We start from the raw sequence: 23,331 nt of genomic DNA on the forward strand, positions 1-23,331 counted from the left end.
AAATATACCCACAAGAATAAGTCAAATTCTGCGCGACAAGTGAACGAGACCAGACAAACCAAGACATACATAAACACAAACAATTGAGACAAACATCGGATGAGAAACTTGGAAGAACATCCAACGTATACGATAGACACAAAAAGCAACCCTGCCAGTATATATAGCCACCATTTTCTGTGCCTCGAAACGGCCTAGCGAGCAGCTGTACTGTTTTCAGAATTACGACTCACAGGCTCGCACGTATGAGATTTGCCTCTCTGAAGGCGACATGAAACCTAAATTCACACGAAACTGTTAATTCAGAATAGTAAAAAAATGACATTAGTGGCATAAATTTTCAAAATTAGAATGCCATTCTGTGAATGCTGAAGCGACTTCGCACACTGCCGGCGTCCGCGGCCTAAAAGTAGTGTGTTAGTTACAGTACGCAAGAAAAATGTACGTGCGCGTGCTTCATAACAACATTAGCTTCGTGCGAAAGAATGGTGGCGGGACAACAATTTATTACATGTGAGCATGACCCGTAGCAGCCCACGTAACACCGAAAATGGCGTAGGCACACATTTGTTTTACCGCACTACTTGCTCCGCGTCCAGGCAATGTCTCTCGGTTGTGAAACGGAGCTATATCGCTGATCTGGCAAACGAATCATCACGCTAGGAGCCAGCAGGTATGCTCCTAAATCAGTGTCTTTGATGGAGCATGATGTTAATGCAATATCCGAAGCAACGACGTGATCAAAACTGAACTGCGCGACAACAATTCGATTCACATCGCTCAGTAAGAAGCTTTATTCACAGTGCGTTCTTACGTCCTACCGTATTTCCTGGGCGAGGATATCCGTACACAGGTTCATAAAAAGAATTGCTTGCACCACGGTCTTACTGGTAGCACAGCACAGTAACGAAGTCGGAATATGGCATTCATGTGCGGCTATCACGGACGTGGTCCCTCGAACAGGGGCTGCTGTTGCCATTGCTACGCGGCACTTTACACCGGACGTTGTCAGCATATACTCAAAAGGACATAAAAGTGGTATTTCACGCACTGAAGTACACAAGTCAAGGTCACGGAACACGACAGCACAGCCAGAAACCTGAGCCGACATCACGGGTCAACCGGCAGCTTCATGATATCCCTAAGTCCTTTTTCCGCACTTGAAATCGTTGCTCTTGCATTCATCGCTGCCAGCAGAGTGATCACAGCTAACGTATATAAAGATGAGATACAGTGAGCTTCAGACAGGCCTATAACACTTTCTGGAAGGAAGTATAGGAAAGAAAATCGGCGCAACACTGGCACGGAACAACACTTTACAGATGTAAACAAATCGTCAGCCATGAGCACCGCCGACTCCGCCGAACGCGGCCGGTCGCTCGCGCGGCGCATAGCCTTATGGGAAGCACCACGTGACCAACCTGTTCCGGCGGGGGAGTTTTTTAAAACTCCCTGTGCGGAGTTCCCGCGGAGAACAAAATTTTGAAGGCAGAGTGAAATCACGTCATGTCCGCCCTTATCCTCCCTCAGGTATTCAGCGGAGTGAAACGAGGGAATGCCGTTGTATTCCTCCCATACGTCGGAATAAATATTCAAGGATGGGAGTATATAGGGCACATCACCTTGCTATAATTCTGATGTGGGGGTATTTTCGTTTACAGTGTATGCACACCGCTGCCACGCGTTGCAAAATCACTCGCTCACTCCGCCACGTCGTCAGAGCGAGCGCACCGCAAGGCACAAAACGAGGTGAAGCGACGAGTCAGCGGCGGGTGGTGTAGTTGGTCGTCGGCACAACGGGTGCAAGCATTCGCTAGCGCCATTCCTTCCTCCATGGCCAGCACTTTTCCCCGCAGCTGCGCTGCGAGGGCGTTGACGGCACTGGCCCACGGTGGCTGGTGGCGATGGCATGACTCTCCTACCAGCGGGCGAACCTTGGAGAATGATAATGCACCGAACAAGGATCGGCGGAGCCTTCAAGACCGAGTCACCGAGGTCTTCCAGGAACCCGCAGGCCTGAAACCTGGCTCGCTTCCATGACGGACTCCTCGCGAAGATTGAGCAGACCACGTCGTGCAGCTTCAGAGTAGCGGTCTTGCAGGAACCAAAGGCCCTAAACCATGTTGTGGTCTTTTGCAGGAATCGAAAGGCCCTAAACCGTCCCCTGGCGCACACCTGATATATTTTTCTTCTCCGACATCGTTCTGACGAGCGCACACAGTAGGTCGCCGGAAGGAACTGCTGCCCGCTCAATGCCTTGCCACCAGAGACCACGCACCGAGGCAGCAGATATCCAGAGAACAACGCACGGAGGGACGGAGCAGCTCTTGAGGTGGTGTTGGCGCGATCGCGCGCATGATGTCATCAGCGCAGGCGATGCCTTTCTCGAACGGCGGCGCCTGGAGCGGCAGCAGCGCGTAGAAGACCACGCCACCACCAGGACCCACGCCAGGCTTGATGACGGTGACGGAGGAGGAACCGGCGGAATCACACGTCATCAACCGCGAGAGGTGCAGCTCTCACCGCGGAAATGGTCACGCGCCATGGCCGGGTTGGAGTCGCTACTAGGCGTGGAATGGATACCTCCAGCCTTCCCCACGACCATCGTCCATCCCGGAACGCAGTCGGGCCCCACGTTACGGGCGCCAATGTGGGAAAACGCCTCGGTCCCTCGGTCCACAGCAGCAGCTCCAGTCTCGGACGGCCGCGCCCAAGGGCGCGCAGCCGCACCTGATGATGATGATGAAGTCGCATCTCGCGTGTCCGTCCTCTTTGTCCACGGTTGACTCCTATCCACTATTCACGTCAGCGTTCCTACAATGTATCTATATATTTGAAAGTGTTACTTCATTTTCACTTTATTTCACCAGTAGTAACTTATGGGGGAGGGGGTGTGCGTCGAAATTATGTGGCCATAGCGGACGTCATCATTCGCCAAAGCTTTTCGTGGCGCTGAAACTCTCAGGTCTAGATTGTAAATAGTTGCCTACAAAATCCCAAAGACGGTTGACTGTCGTGAAACCAGATGCATCAGCTAAGTTGGTGCGTACTAACTGCATGATTTAGAGGTGGTAAATTTGTCAGCGGTCGTCGGCGAAGCCCTTAGTTTCACCAACGCTCATCTTCGTGAATACTTACTGAGAAAATGGTATCACTAGCTTCCGTAACTTCCTTCATGTAGCCTTCGTATTTCATTAGGAACGAAAAAAAAGACGAGTAAGAACAGGAAGACGAGATTAGATGAGGGGTTGTTGGAAACTCGGTTAGAGATGAGTTCCACTGCACAAGAAATACAATAGCAAGAGTGGTGATTTTTAAGTTTACTTCATTGCATATGCTTTGAAATGCTAGGACAATGGTTGAAAATGACACACATTGTTGAAAAACCCTCACGAAGAAGAAATAAACTTTATTGAAAGAGCCGGCACTTTGCTTTTAGTGGCCTCAGGTGTCGGGTCGAAGTCCTTGGACTCGGGTGGCATCTTCGGCTTGTCGGACGGCTCAGAGCTGGTCTTCCAGCTCCGAACTTTTCAGGGCCGCCTCCCAGCGGCGACGACGCCGACGGAGAAGGTCCCCGGCGGCCTGATCAGCCGGGGAAAACCTAGTAACGCCTGTTGTTATGGGCGCATCGCGAACGGCGGCGGTTTCAGTACCGTCGTTGCCGGCACATTCCCAGAGCATGTGTCGCAGGGTTGCTCTGTGTCCGCACGCTTTACACGCATCAGTCGGGTTTAAGCTCTGGTAACAGGGGCGTAAGACTGCCTGACTAGGGTAACTGTGTGTTTGTGGTAAGCATAAGTTTACGGCCGCTTTCCTGGTTAATTTAACGTGCGGTGGCGGGAATTCGCGTCCTTCAAGTCTGTAGTGTTGGGTTAGGCCTCTGAACGCGGTCAGGCGATCACCCCACCACCATTGTGATTGTTGTTGTTGCAGTGTGTCTGTCGTAGTGCCTCGATCCGGCAGATCCGACGCCCCGCACTCGGGAGCGGAGGCGGCGACAGCGTAATCTGCCATGGCTCGTCAAGTGAGACCTCGAGGCGCGGCGTGGGCCGCCTCGTTGCCGCGAGCGGGACGTCAGTGTGGGCCGGGGTCCAGATGAGGAAGACCGTAGAATTTAGAATTTTTTGGTTGCGAGGGTGACATCGAGTCCCCGTCCTCACAAATTTGAATTATGCGGGCCGCTTCCCGCGAGACGCCGCCGCGCGCGAAGCTTCGGACTGCCGCCTGCGAGTCACTGATCACGATCGCAGGATTCGGCACCATGGAGAGTGCTGAGGCTATCGCGACTTCTGCCGCCTCCGTGTGTCCCGTGGTCACCGCGGCACTCGCGAGGCATTTGCCCGTGCTGTCTACCACCGCGTTCGCGTGTGCGCTTCTTCCTTCGCCATATCGCGCGGCGTCTACGTACACCGCCTCGTTACTGTTACCAAACTTCTTTTGAAGGTAGCTAGCTCGTTTGTTGCGTGACCCGACGTTATGCGTCGGATGCTTGTTCTTGGGAAGCGGTCGCGGACCGAAGCTGGAACCGTCGTTTTTTCTCCATGCTGAGTGGGGTACGTGATGCCGAGCGACTCGAGGATGCGTCGACCCGTCATTGACTTGGATAATCGTTCGTATTGCGCAACGTCGTGCGCCTCGATTAATTCGTCGAGTGAGTTATGAACCTTATGAAAACCCTCATGGAAACAATTCATGAGCCATTCCACTCTGCGAAGGGGGATGACCAGCGAAGCTCTATAGACGGTATATCTAAATGTAAATCAAAGAGATAAATGTTTTGGTGTTTATTTTTTCACGCAAGTTACTATTCCTTTGTGGTCGCAATGGTAGACGGCCATGAGTTCGGCGATGACGGTGGACAAGTTCTTGGCGAAGGTTAAATCCAAACACGTGCGCCTCGAGGTCGTTGGCACCTTAGGATCGGTGTAGCACTGTAGCTTGACTCGTTCGAGCATAAACGAGGGCAGCCAATTGCCATCTAGCTGCGACACGTCCCCGTTGAAGTCGCCAACGACGAGGATGGAGTTTGATCGTAGTCGGCCGGATCGAGCAGCTATCCAAAGTTGGCGATCACAAAATCCTCTTCGTTGCGCTTGGAAGAAGCAGGTCGAACGTAGACGGTGGCAACGACCGTCCCACCTGCGGTCTTTACGGCGCACACGTCGACACACCACGCCACGCTTTCTAGTTCTTAGGTGGTGGACGAAACGTCGTACGGCGCGACAGCAGCGGCTACGTCCTTCCTGGCGTATATGGCAACTGCGCCCGCTCGCGAGTCGGCCCCACAGTCGACTCGCGAATTTCGTGGCGATTTCGTGGTGTTATCGTGGTCGTCCACCGGCTTGTGCAATCGTTCTCGCGACCGTATCCCGTTGATGTCGCAGAGGTCGTTGTTGAACCACAGCCGATCGCAAACTGTACAACTCGATCCGAAGTTACGATCGAGAAAGTCTCTCTTGAACCTCGCGTAGGCGCCGTCGAACCCTCGCGCTTCATTGTCGCTGCCAGCGTCGTCGACTCTCCGCCGTCTCTTGCGCACCACGTCGCGGACAGTTCATCTCTTGACGGCGAGTCGGCGGCGCGATCCCGAGGATTACATTCGTCGTTCCTTGGAAGATCGCTGTTCTTCGGGGGTACGAAAATGAGACCGCAACTTCATCTGCTGGAACATTTCAGAATGCGCGCATGCGCGCGTCCGCTATATATATATATATATATATATATATATATATATATATATATATATATATATATATATACGGGTAAATATGTTCGAGCAGAACCGTAATGGAGCCAGCTGGGGAAGAAAACGACGACGACAAACGCGCGAGCAGTGCCACGAGCGTGTCCGCGCGGTTGCGCCGAGGGGTGCAAACGAGCTGTGGAAGAAGACGACTACGCTCGAGCCATGGCTGATAATGAGAGCTTTGCTCGCGGACATGCCCTAGCCATATACAGAGTCGCTGTAAAACCAACGAACAATATATAAACGGGACGAAAAATATTGGCCGCATATCTGCTTGCTTCGCTGCAAATGGCATCGAAATACGATAGTCCGCGGAAACGTAACACCCGCTCTTCGCCTTCCACCCGCCCCTCAAGTTCTTCTCCTCCCCTCTCACAACTCCCACGATGAGTGAAATGGAGGTTTTGCTGAATTCAATTCAAGTTTCCCGCCTTCGCCCTGCTCTCGCGCCATCTGTTGGGACCTTTTATTACTGTTGGCTTAAAGCCTGCTACAGAACCACGGCTTCAGTCGGCTTGTTTTTACGGCGTAGCGTCTTTCCGACACGATCTCTAACGCGTTAATGTTTTCATTTGCAGCATTTCAGTTTTCATTTATTTCTGTCTCTGTTTCTCTCTATCTGTGTTTCTCTTTCTTTCTCTCTTTCTTTAAATGTCTATCTCTCTCGCTCTCATTTTCTCCTTCTCTCGCCTATAGCAAGTTCTGTTACAGTCGTTGGTACAACGCAATGAAATAGTTCCCATGAATGCATGTTCTACGAGCGTGGTAATTTGGCCACTTCAGCGATCCGGTGCACTGGCTATTGTTGTGTGTTCATTTGTTGTACTGTGTCGAAGCCCGGAAATAAACAAAAAAATACCCTAGTGGTTATGACGCTCGCCTGCGAACCATGCGTACCATGCTCGATACCATGCTCGATACCCGCCTCTCCAAGAAAGTTTATTGTATTTATTTATTATTGCGATAGCAATTATATGGACACGTCAACCGGATTTCTGCCGTCGCCGTCGTTGTCGCCGTCGCCGTGAGGTTCCCTATAGATAAAATCTGCACCGCGCGCCGTATGCCCGAGGGGAAGCGTGCGGGGACGTGCGCTATCACGGATAGCGAACGCACTCAATCACCCACGCGCAAGCAAGGAAGCAGGAAGCCAGCGCCGGAGGGAGCGCGGGGGGGGGGGGGGGGGGCACATTTCTACTCTGCCAACAACCGCGCTCGTCGCTCGACCGCACCGTCTCTTATCTCCACACGGCTCTGACCTTTATGCGCCGTGCATTCGCCGCTCAGTTTCCGTTGAAGCGATAGACCGCACGTACCTTCGCCCGCTGCGGCGTATGGGCTCGCTGCCAGCGTTTTCACTGTCGTTGTCTGCAGTCATTCAGTGTGATCTATTCATGTTTGTTTGTGCGCGCTCACACCACGCTTGTTCATTCAGTTAGTAGTAGTCGGGCCACATTTTCCAACGCACGCTACACATGCAATGCTGCCCGGATCGGCAGTGCAGCACTACAGGTGTGTCCCTTCGCACGCGCTGCCCACGGGAAGCGCTTCTCATCAACACCACCGTTTCACACGCGCCTTCTCGTGGTCATCGAGTCTCTCTTCATGTCGGTCTACTTACGCCGCTGCACACCTGCTTACTTGATCAGCTCAAGTTTACTACAATTCATATTGCTACCAAAGCCGCTCACCTTACTTCGTATGACATTGCTGTGTTGCTATAGCATTCATTGCTTCGCCCTTAGGGCGGAACTGTGACATTTTTTTATTACTCTGTCTCTGTCTCTTTCTTTCTCTCTCTGCACCTACTCTCATCATGTTTGGTTTCGGTCGGGCGGTTGAATCGAGTGACAAAGTTTTTAGCAGCGAAGCTGTTCTAGCTAACCGTAAAAAGTGCCGCCTGCTGCCGCAAAACCTCGCCGAGCTATGACGTCACTGCTTTGCCAAGCAACCACTTCGCGGGACGGCGTGTGCCTCGCCTCCTCTCCCTGCTGTGCACATGTTGCTTTGGCATGGGACGTAATGGAGAGGGGAGGAGAGCGTGGAAGGGGCGCGCGCAGTGCTCAGGCAAGGAAAAGGGAAAATGAGAGCGAGATAGAGAAAGAAATTCTAGCATCACCAACGAGGCAACGCGCAGAGCTGCTGCCGACGCCGCCCGCGTTGCCTAGCCGCGCCTGTGCCGAAGCTGTAGCGATGACGCCACCTCGCGTTGCCTAGTAACCGCCGGCGCAGGTGCACGCTCGCTTCGCCCGACACAGACACGGCTCCGCAGAGCACCCGCTAGCTGAGGGCGACTGTGCATGCACTGTTACGTCATCCCGGCGTGTCGCCTGCTGCGCGCCGCCCGTACACTCTGTATAGCTTTCGCGCAGTGTGCATGCCCTTGGCCATGGAGTTTGGCATAAACTTTGGCACGTAAAACTCCACAAAGAAGAACAAGTTTGCCATAAAAGGGGCTGTGCCTAGTCGTGTCAACTTTCGCTAGATATCGAGCGGCTAGCCTCCAACACGTTCGGCGACGGCAAGCAACAGCGTTCTTGGCACACTGCCAACCTTGGTTAGCCTGCCTGCGTTTGTGGCATGCCAGGAACGCAGTCGCTCGTAGGCGCCGACGCGTCCAGTGCTAGTCACGCGAAATGTCGCGAAAGGGAAGGTACCTCCAAAAATTATCGCTCGAGAATACCTTCCCTACATGCGTAGCTAAGTTAAACTAAGTTAAGACCTGGTAGCAATCAAGTTAACACAGCAACCTAGCAACCCGCCGCGGTGGCTCACTCAGCTAAGGCGTTGTGCTGCTGAGCACGAGATCGCGGGATCGAATCCCGGCCGCGATGGCCGCATTTCGATAGAGTCGAATTGCAAAAACGCCTGTGCGCTTGCGTTTAAGTGCACTTTAAAGAGCCCCAGGTGGTCAAAATTAATCCGGAGCCCTCCGCTACGGCGTGCCTCATATTCGGAACTGGGTTTGGCAAGTTAAACCCCAGAAAGAAGGATTAATACCTAGCAGTAGCAGCCATTAAGACTCGAGGATCGACAGTTTCGCTGTGCCTAAGCTTTGCACGACCGAGTGCAAGTTTGCCTGCTTTTTCGCGTTCAGGTAGCCCTAGAACGACTATCGTCTTTAAAAAAGAATTCCGTACAGGCGCCAACAGCACAATCTATTTACATCCACGTGAACATACACAGGCAGAGGCGTTCGTTCTGCAGTGGACATAAATATTGGCTGATGATGAACGTACACAGATTAATCAGATCAACATTGTTCGACGGTGTTGCCGAAGCTGGATAGCCTAGCTCTGCATTCTCGTGGACTACCCAGACAGTATGCTAGCTGAAAATTAAATGAATCTCTTGTCAGGATAGTTAGCCGCTATGCCCAGTACATTTTTATTTTCACTCAATGTACATTGATATTACAAATATTATCACATTCATGAAATACTATTATTTATTAGGCGGTGAATTAGACGGGGAAAATTGTCTGAGGTTTAACTCTTGTCAGCCTAGTTATAACGAGCGAAAGGTCTGTTTGGCTTGGTTTTGCAATAACTATGCACACGGTGTTTCATTAAAGTTCGGCTTTATTGCAAATCGGATGAGGTGACTCTTTTTGTTTATTGAATGCTGACGAAGACGGTCTTTGCTTGATATTTCGCTGCCAGCCGTCTACCTCTATCTACTGGGTGATAGGATTCAGCCTGTCGATTGCGCTCAAGCGCACGCACAGACGGCCCACCCAGCGCGCCATCCATGGCGATACTGAGCGACCAAGCGCCGGCGAAGCTGCCGTTAAACCCTCGCCTAGTCATGCGGTACCGCAGCAGCGAGGTTCCGAGCGAGCGCAGCTGCGACGCCTCTCCGCAGCGGACCACGTCCACACAGCCTCTCCGCAGCGGATCACCTTGTCAAACCTGCGCTCCGGGGGCTCAAGGTCATTGCGACGCAATGAAAGACCTTGAGAGATATTACGTAGTAAAGCTTTCGCTCTAAAATCAAGAGGGTCAGCAAAACGAGAACAAGCTGGAAGCAGGAGCCAACGTTTCAACAAGTGAACTTGTCTTTTTCAAGGTGACATGCTCTTCTTCGCCCAGTGTTTAGAGGTACGGTTCTTCTAAAGGGGCGAGAGGGTAAAGCAGGTGAGTGGGGTAACGACCGAGTTTGTGTTAGCTGCGAGGGTGTAGAATTTAAAAAAAAGGTGTGCTACTGAACGTCGGTAGAGGAATGTGAGGTTGCGCGGTGTGTCAGCCAGTTGACGTGTCACTGTAGGTTCCTCTTTTCGTGGAAGGGGCCTGGACGACGGGTGAAAGCGGGGGTGTGCACTATTGTCTCTCGGCAAAACAGAAGTAGCGGCAAAAATTGGTGGCCTTGGTAATATATATATATATATATATATATATATATATATATGACGAACCGCACAAGGACGGTGCGGTGCAGTAGTGGTGAAGGAACAATACGAAGAAAAAGGCAGTGTTCGAGCGGCCATGTTTCCGTCCGCAACCTCCTGCGCGCGTCCTATATACATGTATGTATATATATATATATATATATATATATATATTGTGAAGAAGACACGCCTCCGTTCAGCGGCATCGCCACTGCTCGGCCCGCTCTGCTCGCGCTGTTGGTCGCTGGTGTCTTTGGAGATGGGGCTCCACGCTGCCTCGCCGTTCTTGGAACTCGTAGAGCCCTTGAAGGACACCGCCAATAAACCTCTTCTCAATTGGTTGAGGTTGCTGGATTTCTCTCGCCGCTTGCACGCTGGAGCTTCGAACCCGAACGCTTCCGCCCATCATGACCGACAACACAGACCCGCCGGCGCCTGCGCCCCAGCCCGTCATCGGCACAGGGGTTCCTCGGCAACGTGATCCGAAGATATTCAGCGGTACAGATGAAACGGACGTGGAGGACTGGTTTACGTGTATGAACGGGTGAGCGCGCATAAAAAGTGGTACGACGTCGCGAAGTTGACCAACGTCATCTTTCATCTTACTGGCGCTGCCCAACCATGGTTCCGTAACCACGAAGTCGACATCCCGACATGGTCAACTTTCAAGACGTCTTTCACTCAAGTGTTTGGTCGACCTGCTGTCCGCAAACTAAGCGCAAAACAGCGCTTGCGAGCCCGTGCACAGCAAACTGGTGAAATTTTCACTAGCTACATTGAAGAAGTCGTCGACCTTTCTAAACGTGTCAACATCGCCATGCCCGAAGCTGATAATGTTCAGCACATCCTCAAAGGCATCGATGACGGCGCATTCCATATGATTTTCGCCAGGAATCCCCGCACCGTTTCTGAAGTAGTCACGTTATGCCAGAGCTACGAGGTATTGAAGAAGCAACGCACCCGGACTCGGCAGCCTCTGTCGATCGCCGAGTCGCTAGCGAGTCTGGTTGCCGTTTCCGACCATTCTCCACTGCTTCAGCTGATTCAGGACTTCGTGCGCGAGGCGGTTGCCCGTCAACTTTCCTTGATCCCCTTCACTCAGAAGCCGTCCTGTCGCCTACTTCGGCGCTCCGCACTATCATTGCCGAAGAGATTGCTCAAGCTGTTCCCGTCGCTCACCGCCAGCCACCTGTGGCCGCGCCTCTTACGCAGGCAGTGCAGCCTGTCGCCGCGCCTCTTACGCATGCGCAGGCAGCGCAGCCTGTTGCCGCGCCTCTTACGTATGCGCAGGCAGTGCAGACTGTTGCCGTGCCTCCTACATATGCGCAGGTCGTGCGTAGGCCTCCCCAGCCGCCTTTCTCGAGCCTGCAACAGTCTGTACCACCCGCCGCTCCTACTGCTTCTTGGGCCGGGCTGAGAGTCAGCAATCCATGGCGGACGCCTGACAATCGCCCCAACTGTTACGCCTGCTGCACACCAGGACACGTCGCTCGCTATTGCCGCCATCGCCTTCCAACTCCCGACGACGCTGCCCGGGCCAAGGTCCCTCCCAGAGGTACGCTTCTTCTGATCTCCCTGAATTTCCGTGGCACCGATCCCCAACTCCTCGTCGATGATCACTCTCCCCAATGCGTCGCCGACCCGCACCTTCCGACCTGGAAAACTAAGCGCCGCCATCTTCGAACTGCCCAAGTCCTCGCTCTTCTTTGCTAACATGGTCGCATTATCTGTCGAAGGTATTTCTACTTTTGCGCTTGTGGACACCGGTGCCGCCGTTTCTGTTATAGCCACCAAACTCTGCCTTTCGTTGCGCAAGGTGACCACGCTGCTGTCTGGACTGTCGCTTCACACGGCAAGCGCGCAGCACGTGACACCTCTCTCAGCCTGTACTGCCCGGTTGTTTTTACAAGGTGTTTCGTACATTGTCGAGCTTATTGTTCTTCCTGCCTGCTCACATGACATCATCCTTGGGTGGGACTTCTTGTCCCGTCATCGACTGCGCACGAGCTGAAGTTGAATTTTCGCCGCTGTGTGACGCACAATCCAACGACGATCTTGATCAGCCGCCTAAACTGCTCGTGCGTGAGGACACTGACATTACACCTGGCTCTTTTGCCTTTGTATCAATCTTCTGCGATGCCGTCACCAATGCTACGGTCTTCTTTACACCATCTGACATCTTTATGTGTCGCAAAGCCGTTACACTGCCTTTTACAACGCTTGAAATCGCCGCTGGCATCAGCAATATTTTTGTGCACTTTCTGCGTCGGTTACGTTGCTTGTCGGCGAATCTCTCGGCCGCGTGGAACAGCTTGACTCTTCATTCTTTGTTACCCTGCCAGACGAATCTTTCCATCTTGACTCGAACGAACTCCTCGCCCTTTCAAATTTTGAAGATTCGTCGAGTGACATGTTTTCCAGTTCCGTCGACGCTACACTAACCCTTGCCGAACACTCCGAGCTTCTTCAGCTTCTACACCATTTCAGAAATTCTTTCGATGTTTCTCAGCCGCAATTGGGCCGAACGTCGGAAGTGCAGCACTACACTGACACCGGCTTACACCAGCCGTTGCGTCAACGACCGTACCGCGTCTTCCGCCGACGAGCGTCGCGTCATCAACGACCAAGTCGACGATATGCTACGCCGTGGCGCTATCCAACCATCCCACAGTCCCTGGGCATCTCCTGTCATTCTCTATCGCAAGAAGGACGGGTCTATTCGCTTTTGCGCTGACTAGCGTCGATTAAATAAGGTCACGCGCAAGGACGTCTATCCTTTGCCGCGCATCGACGACGCCCTTGACAGCCTTCAGGGCGCGGAATTCTTTTCGTCCCTAGACATGCGTTCTGGCTACTGGCAGGTTCCAATGGCTGAAGCCGATCGCCAGAAAACGGCGTTTATTACACCTGACGGCCTATACGAGTTCAACATGATGCGCTTTGGACTTTGCAACGCACCTGCCACTTTTGAACGACTCATGGACAATACGCTGCGTGGCCTCAAGTGGTCTATCTGTCTTTGTTACCTCGACGATGTCGTGGTTTTCTCGCCAGACTTTCCGACCCACCTACTACGCCTTCGACATGTATTGACGTGTCTCACCAACGCTGGCCTGCAACTGAACCTCAAGAAGTGCCGCTTCGCCGCGCGGGAGCTGACCATCTTGGGCCACACCGTGTCCAAGCATGGCCTTCTACCGGACCCTGCGAAACTGCGTGCAGTCGCTCAGTTCCAGAAGCCTACTAACGTCAAAGAACTACGCAGTTTTGTGTGCCTGTCCTCATATTTACGGTGCTTTGTCGGCAATTTCGCATCGATCATGTCGCCCTTGACACAGCACCCACGCGGTGGCGCGGACCTCTCCTCTTGGTGCCCTGCATGCGACGCCGCGTTTGCTACACTGCGTCGTCTTCTTACCTCTCCACCTATTCCTTCGCCATTGCGACCCGACAGCTGCAACTGTGATACATACAGACGCCAGCTGGGTCGGTCTTGGCGCTGTCCTCACGCAAGCAAGCCCGGCTACTGCCGAATACGTGGTCGCCTATGCGAGTCGTACGCTTACAAAAGCAAAGGCCAATTACAGTGTAACTGAAAGAGAGTGCTTGGCTCTAGTATGGGCGCTTGGCAAGTACCGCCCATACTTATACGGCCGCCCATTTGATCTAGTAACGGATCACCACGCGCTTTGTTCGCTCGCCACGTTGAAAGATCCATCTGGCCGCTTAGCACGCTGGGCACTCCGAATCCAGGAGTACGATATTCGCGCCGTCTACCACTGCGGACGCAAGCACACTGACGCAGACGCCCTGTCCCGTTCACCTCTACCTCCAGACTCGGTCTGCGGCACCACTTGCGCTCACCCCCTGTCGTCTCTTGACCTTGACTCGATTGGCACCGAATAACGCCGTGACCCATGGATCGCTTTCTCTTTTCGCCTATCTGGATCATCGACCACCCCTAGTATCCCGCTCCCTCCAACGCCAAGTTGTTCATTTCGCCAGTCGTGATCAGCTGCTCCACCGACTCAACTACGCTCCCGAAGCCCGTAGATGCTGCTAGTCATTCTCCTGCAGCTTACGATCCTAAATCTGTGCCTCTTTTCTCGACGATCCGCAATGTGGCCACGCCGGAGTATTTAAGACTTACGACCGTATAAGCCATCGGTACTACTGGCAGGCAATGTACACTTTTGTATGAGAGTTTGTTCAGTGCTGCCCTGAAGGTCAACGTGGCAAATTACCACCTTTACGTGCGTCTGGTGCCTTGCACCCGCTTCCGTGCCCTGCCAAACCCTTCGATCACGTAGGAATTGACCTCTACGGCCCACTTCCCATGACACCGGTTGTAAATCGGTGGATCATAGTTGCTGTGGACCATTTAACATGCTACGCCGAAACTGCTGCTCCACCGAATGCTACAGTGCGGGATATAGCCTCTTTCGTCCTGCATCGCTTCATCCTTCGACATGGCGCACCTCGAGAACTCCTCAGTGATAGAGGTCGCGCCTTCCTCTCCGAGATCGTCAAAGCTCTGCTTTCAGAATGCCACATTATTCATCGAACAAGCACGGCTTACCATCCGCAAACTAAAGGGCTCACGGAAAGGTTTAACCGCACTCTCGGTGATATGCTCGCGATGTACGTGGCATCTGACCACGGGAACTGGGACCGCGTACTTCCTTTTGTAACGTTCGCATACAACACCGCGATACAAGCTACTACGCTATTTTCACCTTTCTTCCTCCTATATGGACGGGAGCCATTGCATACCATCGACACTCTCCTTCCATACCGTCCTGACGCTTCCGGGTGCCCACCTGTGTACGAAGCTGCCCGACAAGCCGAAGAGCGCCGCCAGCTCGCGTGCACCTTTACGTCACAAGAACAACAGCGCCAGAAGGAAGGCCGCGCCGACTCACTGCCCAGTCCCATGTATGCCCCAGGGTCTCTTGTATGGTTGGCTGTTCCTTGCCAAACTCCAGGCCTTTCCTCAAAACTCGTTCCAAAGTAGGAAGCGCCTTACCGCGTCTTGGAGCGAACGTCCCCGGTGAATTTTCTCATCGAACCACTTTCTCCATCTGACGACATGCGCCGGCGTGGACGTGACCTCGTCCACGTGGCGCGTCTCAAGCCCTACCATGACCCTCTGCCAACAACCTCTTAGGTCGCCAGGATGGCTCTTATTCAGTGGGGGCGATTGTGAGGAAGACGCGCCTCCGTCAAGCGACATCGCCAACGCTGGGCCCGCTCTGCTCGCGCTGTAGGTCGCTGGTGTCTTTGGAGACGGTGCTCAATGCAGACTCGTGATTCTTGGAACATGCAGATTCTTTTAAGGACACCGCCAATAAACCTCTTCTCAATATATACATATATCAACGAAGATTAAACGGACATCGTGCGGACGCAGCGAAAAAGCTTAAGCTTCCCAAAGGCGTCGTCAAGCATTTCAACCAACCAGGTCATAACTATGTTGAACTTAAACTCTAGAAACTCTATATACTATGGTCAAATTTCCGTTCTGCTCGAGAACGAAAATACAGGGAATCACACCTCGTAACTAAATTTAAGACATTGCAACCAATTGGCATAAACGTTGCGACGGGAGCTTTATAATCTATTCACTATGGTAAGTTTCAATCTATAGACAACCACACTTAGCTCTTTTTCAGTGGGTTGCTTAGCTTTTTTTGTGGTGGGGGGGGGGGGGAGTTGTCAAGAATATCCGAACCTCTCCACCTACCTTTTATTTCTGTCACTCTCTTCGTTTGTTTACATATATTTCCACGAGCACCATTTTCTGCCACTACATTTATTCTCTCTTTCAGAGAGACGACGGTTCACTGACCTCCATCGAATTCCCATCCCCTCCCTCCGTCGTACAGTTCCTTCCACGTAAAGAGTAACCTATAGTGACACGTCAACTGGCTGACTACACCGCGCTACCTCACATGGCTTCACAGAAGCTGAGTATCACACCTTTCTTTTTAATGCTACACTCTCGCCGCCAACACACCCTCAGTTGTTACCTCGCCCATCTACCTTACCCTGTCTCCCCTTTCGAAGAATCGCATCAATATATACTGTGCCGAGGAGAGCCTAGGTCGCCTTGAAAAAGACACGTCCACTTGTCGAAACCTTGGCTCCTGCTTTCTCCTTGCAATTCTTGTTTTGCTCATCGCTTTATTTAAAAGGCATAGGCCCTTGATACAAAGAACGTTTTGTAGATTTTCTGCCTTTGACGTTGCAGCAAACTCCGAATAACGAATGGGACTAGAAAGGCGAATGAGAAACGCGAAATATTTTTATTCATGTGTGTTGTAACCAGACGCTTATATACGCAGCTGAAGTTGCAAGTATAGAACCTGATGCTGTTACGTGCGCTAACGAATAAAATGTCTTCCAGCTGCCACGTATGGATCATTTTGCTGATATATATTTTTCGTCTGTCCACATTGCAACGGGAAGATGATTCATTTGTTGCGGGGAAACTACATCGCGTGGAAATAGAGGAAAGAGGTTATTACTTCTACCAACATCCACCGCGAGGAACACCTCGATGGACACCACGTTCAACGCCACGATCAACGCCAACACCACGTTCAACGCCAAGATCAACTCCACGTCGTGCACCCAGTGAGCAATAACTTGTGTGTTTTGTTGAATAGCTAGTTTGTGTTCAGCAATTTTGGCATGAATCATGATTGTGCAATGAATAGGCAGCCAACATAAAAATGAATTTTCTTGCATTACGAGCAATGCAGTCACACCAAGTGGCGAAGCGCGAGAAAAGACTCTGCCTGAAGCACCCCAACTAATCTGGCGGTCGAAGAATGTGTCGTAATTCATCATTGATAGTGTAGAGCAAAGTTTATCATTGCTAGCGGTACTCTGTTGAAAAAAGATGTCTTGATTCATGATTGGTGGTAGTGGTGAGCCCGTTTTTTAAATACAGATACCACTTTTCCTTTTGATAGGTATCACCTGAGGCGTTATAACGTAGAGGTATTCCAAACTGTTCTATTCCATTTCCGCAATCAGCCTTTCACGATTCGTCAAAATTGTTTTCGGGCCACCCCACTTCGCTTATCTGTCACGCGACGTCAAGAAAAGTGAGAAAGCTCCTCATCTCATATCACGTGCACACACTGATCATGCACGATTAGACACAGCAAAAGAAAGTAATTATTTCTAATTCTACACCTTTTTCACAACCAAACCTCCGCAATAGGTCAAAAGTTTTCGGTCTGCGCCCACTTCGCATGTCTGTCGCGCGACATCACAAAACCGCCAAAACTATCCGCGTCAAAGTGATGTGTACGCATTAAGACGCCTTAACATGCAGAACAAAATTGAATATTTTTCGGAATAGGAAGACGCTGCCCCGTTCCGGAATGAATAGAATATTGCTTCCCGCCGATCGCTCCGGCACCGGCTATTCTGAGCTTCTAGGAACGATGGATTTATTTGCGCATAATAAACATTCTTGCGTGGCAGTATAACCTTGTCAGGCCCTTTCGGCACACACCTGACATCGCTCTGCCAAATATTCTTCGGTGAGGATCCGTTTTAGCTTCATTTACAGCCTACCATTGGAAACTGAACCTGGCAACCTTCACGCGCGCCCTCTCGAATAGGGCTAGCCTAGCAGGGGTGTTTGAGGAATTCTCCTTTGAGGATATTATTGGCCTTAGGGAGGTTAGAATAACTGGTGTGGTTTATACCGTGCTGACTAACTGACCACGTCCTCTGCTATAGAGGTCTCCCAGATAAGAGATAATTCGGGGTAGGATTTCTAGTTCATGAGGACATAGCGGGCCACATTGATGAATTTACAACATTAATGAGAGTGTAGCACTCGTCGTAATAAATCGGAATAGGAGGTTTAGAATGAATGTAGTACAAGTCTACGTCCCAACCTCCAGTCAAGATGATGAAGAGTTAGAACAGTTTTATGAAGATGTTGAATTAGCAATGAGAAATGTGCAAACTTAGTATACTATAGTCGTGGGCGACTTCAATGCAAAAGTGGGGGAAAAGCAGGCTGGTGAGCAATCAACTGGCAACTACGGCATCGATTCTAGAACGCTAGAGGATAGATGTTGGTACAATTTGCGGAAAGGAATAGGCTCCCAATAATCAATACCTTCTTCAGGAAGCGCAGCAACAGGAAGTGGACCTGGAAAAACCCTTATGGAGAAAAAAAGGAATGAAATAGATTTCATACTCTCTGCCGATCCTAGCATGGTGCAGGATTTAGAAGTGTTAGTTAGGGTGAAGTGTAGTGACCATAGGTTATTGAGGTCTAGGATTTCTCTCAATTTGAAGAAAGAAAGGGCGAAATTGGTCAAGAAGAAACAGGCCAACCTAGACGCTGTAAGTGCAAAAGCAGGCCAATTCAGGCTGGTGCTCGCAAACAAATATGCAGCTTTAGAACAGGAAGATGCAGACAACATAGAGGTAATGAATGACACCCTAACTGGGCTGATCTCAGAAGGAGCAATTGAAGTGGGAGGTAAGACATCAAGGCAACCTGTAGGTAAGCTCTCCCAAGTAACAAAGGACCTGATAAAGAAACAACAAAACATCAAAGTGGCAAACTCGAGAGATCAGATAGAATTCGCTGAACTGTCAAAACTGATCACCAAGAAGAGAGTAAGGTATATTCGAAATTCTAACGCGGAAAAAATTGAGGAAGCAGTGAAATACGGACGCAGCATGAAATCAGTGAGAAGAAATCCTGGCATGGGACAAGGCAAGATGTATGCACGGAAAGATAAGCAGGGTAATATCATCAGCAATTTTGATGACATAGTAAAAGCAGTGGAAGAATTCTATACTGACCTGTACAGTCCCCAGAGCAACCAACCTACTATCATTCAAAGTAGTGATGAACAGGACACAGAGGCTCCTTCTATAACTAGCGATAAAGTTAGAAGGGCATTTGCAAGACATGACCAGGGGTAAAGCTGCTGGAGAAGACGGAATAACAGTCGATTTAATGAAAGATGGAGGAGATATCATGCTTGAAAAGCTTGCTGCCAATTTATACGCAATGCCTCACTCTTCAAGTATACCAGAGAACTGGAAGAAAGCCAAAATTATACTAATCCATAAGAAGGGAGACGTTAAAAAATTGAAGAATTATAGACCCATTAGCTTGCTTTCAGCATTGTATAAAATATTCACCAAGATAATTTACAATGGAAACAGGGCAACACTTGACTTCAGCCAACCAAGAGAAAAGGCTGGCTTCAGGAAGGGATATTCTACGATCGATCATATCCATGTCATCAATCAGGTGATCGAGAAATTTGCTGAGTACAATCAACCTCTCTACATGGCTTTCATAGCTTATGAAAATGCATTTGATTCAGTAGAGATACCAGCAGTCATAGAGGCATTGTAATCAAGAAGTACAGGAGGCATACGTGAATATCTTGACAGATATCTACAAGGATTCCCCAGCTACCTTGGTTCTCCACAAGAAAAGTAGAAAGTTACCTATCAAGAAAGCGGTCGGGCAAGGAGACACAATCTCTTCAATGCTATTCCCTGCATGCTTAGAAGCATTCAAGCTCTTAGAATGGGAAGGCTTAGGAGTAAGGATCAATGGCGAATATCTCAGCAACCTCCGGTTTTCATATGACATTGTCCTCTTCAGCAACAATGAAGACGAATTACAACAAATGATTGGTGACCTTAACCGAGAAAGTGTAAGAGTGGGATTGAAGATGAGTATGCAGAAGACAAAGAGAATGTTCGAGAGCCTGGCAAGGGAACAAGAATATGGGATCGCCAGTCCGCCTCTAGCGTGTGTAAAGTAGTACGTTTACCCAGGTCAATTACTCACATCGGACCCTGATCATGAGAATAGAGTTTACAGACGATAAAATTGGGTTGGAGTGCATACGGTAGGCATTACCAAATTCTGACTGGGAGCTTACCACTGTCGTTGAAAAGAAAAGTGTACAATCATTGCGTTCTACCTGTGCTAACATATGGGGCAGAAACTTGGAGGTTAGCAAAGAGTCTCGAGAACAAGTTAAGGACCGCACAAAGAGCAATGGAATGAAAAATGTTAGGCCTAACGTTAACAGACAGGAAGATAGCGGTGCGGATCCGAAAAATGTTAGGCCTAACGTTAAGAGACAGGAAGAGAGCGGTGTGGGTCAGAGAGCAAACGGGGATCAAAAGAACAACAACAAACCCACAGTGGTATGTCCGTGAAAAGGGCACTGCTGAACTCGAAGCCGCCGGTGAAACTACAGCTGTGGCGGCTGCATTCAGATAGGGCATGAATGCACAAACGCAAGTATGCCGTATATTGGCTGTATACTAAAGAAGCCTGGTGGCAAAATTTACGAGGAGTCCTCTATTACGATGTGCCTGATAACCAATCAAAGATCTGGCACGTAATCGAGAATTAAATTTTGAAGAACGAACTGAAGAAATAATGGCCGGACTTTATTCACTAAGCTATTCATCAAACCGGTCCATGTTGCATCACCAATTACAAAGGACATATTTTATTTTGCCGTTGTATGTTAGATATTCACAAAATTTGTTACGTTGAGCGTTTGTTTCTTTCAGAGCTCAATGTAGCGCTTGTCTAATGAAATACAGTTTTGAGTTCAATTCAACAAATTTAATTCACAGCACCCCTGGCAAGATAGCTGGGAGCATACACATTGGCGGAGGCCAGGAGGAACGGTAGTCGGCAGTAGTTACAATGAGGAACGGGTTCATGGCATGCAAATTCACATGGATAAATACGCATACTATATAATAATACCATACTATAAGTATATGATATTATACACTTCAAGATAATTCATAGTACTACAATATCAATAACAATAGTATCGTACAATACCACCATAGATGCAAGCATATAGTACTATACCAGAACAGATATACACAATCGATTAATAACATTCATTAAAAACAAACACATTGCGCAATCGACGACGCGAAAGCACCTTACCTCTATTTAAAAATTTTTCAAGTTTGCTCATTAGCATTGGTTAATTGTGAGTTTGCGAGTGCAAAAACATAAGTGGTTTTAGGGCGCGTCACAAATCACCTCTCACGTTCCCTTGAATGACCAGTGCTAGCACGCTCTACAAAATTGGATACACACTTTAAAAATTCAGCAGTTTTTCTTTCTGGAAAATAAAGCTGTGCAAGAGGCGGTATTTGTATATATTCTCGATACTAACTATTCTTCTTTTCTTAAACAACTTTTTTGTGGAGGGTAAAGTGATGATTAGTAGTTCGGGACTAATACTTGGGGATTAATAGTTAGCTTTTATACTCAATCAAACGCTGTCAAAAATGCATGACGTGTTCATGAGCTTGTGTGAGGACGTCAAGATAGCGCCGCAACCCCTGACTTTGTCTTGGCGTCTTTTCTACCACACCAACCGGCTCCTAAAAGTAAATGGGCACTTTTTGCCCCTGTTGAAGCGTAATATATTATTAAACCCAAGTTACATTTTGCTTCAATGTGCCTTTCGGGGCAATATTTTCCGCCTGCTATAAAATCTAGCCAAATAAATTATTTGTCGCACCCAGGATCTTCGAAAGCTTCCTCAAGAAGTTCTACAACTTGAATTGTTAAGCCAGGCAAGCCTGCCAACGGAAATGATTGCATAAATGCTTGCATACAAATTGAGAATCAAAAGAATAGAGCACCTTGTTTTAGATGTTCTCCTAGTGAGAACGAGAGAAAACCAAGCAAAGCCTTTACATCGCAAGGAACAGCTTCTGTTACAAATATTGTCCGCATACACAGAATGCAAAGCAAGTCGAAAAGTTATATGGCATGCCGAAAAATTATATGGCACTACTTAAGTAAGATGCGTTTAGCTTTTATGTCATGAAACCTAGTGTAGATGCTCAAAACGCAGCGCACCATTGTCATTACGTCGGCTCATGTGACCTGTACCACTAAGTTGAGACAATAGCAAAATGTGTTTTGCATACTGAACATGTCGGCCGTGGGCTCACTATGCAAAACATCTGAAATTATTTCAAGTACAAATGTCATGCATCATTGTGAACGACAGCACTACCAGGGTGGTCCTTGTCGTTTTTCATTCATAAAATGGACGATCCTGTGTCCCGCTAAAAATAACAATAAGCTTCTCGGAGCAACAAATGTTGCTGATGCGGCACACCACCACTCCCAAACATATTACACAATCTCAATTAAATAATATGTCGCCTTAATGTTTATACTCACAAGTTGGCCTAAATATGAATATACCAATATTTACACCAACGAACAACATTTTATTTTATAGATTGGGACCCTTCGTTTTTTTCGCATATGAAGAAAAACGGGAAATACAATGTTCCCCAAAGTTATTAGTATTTTTCGGAGCTCGGACATCACTACGCGAACGCCCAAAACTATGTAATACTTTCCGTGATATCACATCTCGTCGAAGGCGAAGATTCGCTTTGTAATATTCTAGAAATTCAAGGCGCTCCCGTCCATGCACAGTGGTACTTGAACAAGTGTGCGTATTAATTACGACAGTCCAGATATACCGCCAACGCCGCTCATCACTACAGCACTAATCGAAAAAAGTTATCAACAAGGTATACGCCGTACACTGCTCTCATAATAAAAAATAAACTTTTATGGTGAAGCTTTGCCTACCTGAGCATTGTAATGAATGATTATTTTATTTAATTCTGGGCAGCTTGCTACCCGCGAAAAAGTTCTTTGCTTCCCCCAAGACGTCTTTCTTTAAATTTTTAAAACAATTTGCTCGAAGTAATTGTATTTTTATTGCAGATAAGCACAGAAGGTGACTTTGAACGCATATTTTTGGGCCTGGCAATGCATAGTGAATATTAGGCCCTGCTTAAATCTGCCGTGCCACAGAGCTGACTGCTGTGGAATTTACCAATAAAAACTCTGAAACCGATTGTGGAAAGAAGCACTGTCATTGTGGTGGCGGTGGAACAAAAATACATTTAACCTAGCATATACTAGTGTCTACTGTAACCATAGGCCGGCGTCATGATCATTTTATTTCAGTCATTTTTTACCCAGTTTAAATTGGTGCTGTTGTCAATTCCTAATCCAGCGCAATTTTTTAAGGGCAAAAGCTCACACGTTGAAGAAATTCCAGAGCATCAACAGTTGCAACCGAATACGGACATCATATGGAATACCAATGAA

The 23,331-nt window shown here is 49.2% G+C and overlaps 1 protein-coding gene and 1 long non-coding RNA gene across 2 annotated transcripts in view; one reads left to right on the plus strand and one right to left on the minus strand.

Annotated features, from left to right (window-relative positions):
* The window catches only part of LOC119446090 (uncharacterized), a 437,832-nt gene that overhangs the window by 234,643 nt on the left and 179,858 nt on the right, over nucleotides 1-23,331 (minus strand). The gene's annotated exons all lie outside the window — the stretch shown is intronic.
* LOC125944079 (uncharacterized) lies at nucleotides 16,725-23,075 on the plus strand. Its single transcript, XR_007466109.1, has 2 exons — nucleotides 16,725-16,769; nucleotides 22,942-23,075. It is a non-coding gene; the product is annotated as an uncharacterized LOC125944079 (long non-coding RNA).

Source organism: Dermacentor silvarum, chromosome 3 (genome assembly GCF_013339745.2).
Source record: "Dermacentor silvarum isolate Dsil-2018 chromosome 3, BIME_Dsil_1.4, whole genome shotgun sequence".
NCBI lineage: Eukaryota > Metazoa > Arthropoda > Arachnida > Ixodida > Ixodidae > Dermacentor > Dermacentor silvarum.